This window comes from Theropithecus gelada, chromosome 1, assembly GCF_003255815.1.
Source record: "Theropithecus gelada isolate Dixy chromosome 1, Tgel_1.0, whole genome shotgun sequence".
NCBI classification, from domain to species: domain Eukaryota; kingdom Metazoa; phylum Chordata; class Mammalia; order Primates; family Cercopithecidae; genus Theropithecus; species Theropithecus gelada.
Window position 1 is genome coordinate 185,530,520 of NC_037668.1, and position 2,433 is coordinate 185,532,952.

Genomic DNA, 2,433 nt, shown 5'->3' on the forward strand with positions numbered 1-2,433 from the left:
TTCAAATTTGTGGGCTCAAGTGATCCTCCCACCTCAGCCTCCCGAGTAGCTGAGACTACAGGTACACACCACCATGCCCAGTTAATTTTTTTATTTTTTGTATTTTTTGTAGAGACGAGGTCTCTCTGTGTTGCCCAGGCTGGTCTCAAATGATCCGCCTGCCTTGGCCTCCCACAGTGCTGGGATTGCAGGCGTGAGGCCCTGTGCCCAGCCACTCATTTTCTAATGAAGATGATCCGAGAGGTTGGGTGAGTTGGCCAAGGACACTGCAGCTCGGGTTTGCTTGCTCCTAGTTCTGTGCATGTTCACAGTTTCCTGCTGCATTTCATTGCTTAAAACAAAATGGAAAACGGCGTATTACCCTTGGCACTACTTTGTGGCTAGGTTATACTTGGCTTAGCTTTGCACCTAGGCACCCTTTGAAATGTGATTCTGAGCTAGGAAAAAGGCTATTTTAATACATCCAAATGAGGCTTAGTTGAATTTTCCCTCCTATGTGCCTGTGACTAAGAGAACACAATGTCTCGAGTAGTTGTTCCTTTAGTACTCTGGGGTTTGTTTTGCTTTTTATTTTGCTAAAGTCATGAAGTGAGAATTAATTTCCTTTCTAAATACACTGGAAATGTATAGTAACCATTTAGGAAAGCTAGGTTGGTTAAAAAATATTTTAAAAAGATGATAAGTATAGAGAGCTTCGTGTATGTTTTGAGTTAGAGGTAGCTAGTATTCCTCAATACTGGAAAACAAAAGAGTGTTCCATAGAAAATATCAGAAAAACAAAAAAAAATCTTCCTGCTTCTGTCATGGAGGTGAGACTGGGTCAGCGCTGGGGAACTACCACACAAACCACTGCCGTGAACACAAACCCGGGAACTCAGAGACAGAGGATGGCGCTCATCTGCAACAGCAGTCTAATCCTCAAGAAATGCATGGCTAACACGTGAAACCCCATCTCTACTAAAAATACAAAAAAAAAAAAAAAATTAGCCAGGCGTGGTGGCACATGCCTGTAGTCCCAGCTACTTGGGAGGCTGAGGCAGGAGAATGGTGTGAACCCAGGAGGCGGAGTTTGCAGTGAGCCGAGATCGCACCACTGCACTCCAGCCTGGGCAACAGAGCGAGACTCCATCTCAAAATAAAATAAAATAAAATAAAAAACAAACAAACAAACAAAAAACACACCCCACAACAACCGCGGATGTGAAATCACCAAGACATTTGTGTAGCTAGCACTCATTAAAGAGGGCAACAGCAGGTGCAGTGGCTCACACCTGTAATCCCAGCACTTTGGGAGGCCAAGGTGGGCAGATCACCTAAGGTCAGGAGTTCGAGAACAGCCTGGCCAACGTGGTAAAACCCTGCCTCTACTAAAAATAGAAAAATTAGCCGGGTGTGGTGGTGTGCACCTGTAATCCCAGCTACTAGGGAGGCTGAGGCAGGAGAATCGCTTGAACCTGGGAGGTGGAGGTTGTAGTAAGCCGAGATCACACCACTGCACTCCAGCCTGGATAACAAAGTGAGATTCCTTCTCAAGAAAAAAAAAAAAAAAAAAGGACAAAAATGTTTCCTAACAGGATTAGCCTCCTCGTAGAGATATTTCCTGACTCCAAATAGCTCTGAAGTGTTTTAAAACGGGGGAAAGTTTATGACCAATTCTGACAAAGTCAAAATCATAAATGATGCTATGCTTAGTAAATAAGATTTAACCAGGTTATTTTTTAGGTTTTCCAAAGATTAGAGTCCTGAACCACAGCATTAAATCAATGGAGTTTCCAGTAAATGAGGGTGAGAGTTTTGACAGGGTTCAGATTTCCCCTTGACCTCCTCGGGGTCACTGAGCACTGGGGTCACTGAGCACTAAATTGAGAGCTGGATCTCTTGCTTTATTCTTGAGGTCTTTAAAAGCAGAAAAAAATAATAACCAGTTATGTGTTCACTATTATGTGGCAGCTGTAAAGAAAGCCAAGTGGATGAGTCATTGTCCCTTGAATACACCATTCACATTCCTGCCCCCGCACCTTTGCTCATGCCGTTCTCCACACCAGACCCTGTATGTCCTTCCCCCTCTGGTCTACTGAAGAAGGCTATGCACAAACCTTATCTCTTCTCAGTGAAAGTTTCCTTGTCCTTCCCCAGGTCAAGGCTGCCTCCCCTCTCTGAACTCCCGGAGCCCTCGCTGTCTACCTAACACATTTATAACTTGGCACATCCTCTCCGGAACGGATAATTATTCTTTTCTATCCTATCTTTGGAAACAGGCTGCAAATTCCATCAGTGCAGCTTATCTTTCATCCTTTTTTTTTTTTTAATGTCCCTGATAGCATGCCTCCTACCAAATTGGTTCTCAAAAAAACCCAATGATTGGTTCATGCCTCCGTGTAACCAACTGCTATCATTGTCATCTCTTGGCACCGAGAGACGGGGCTATATATT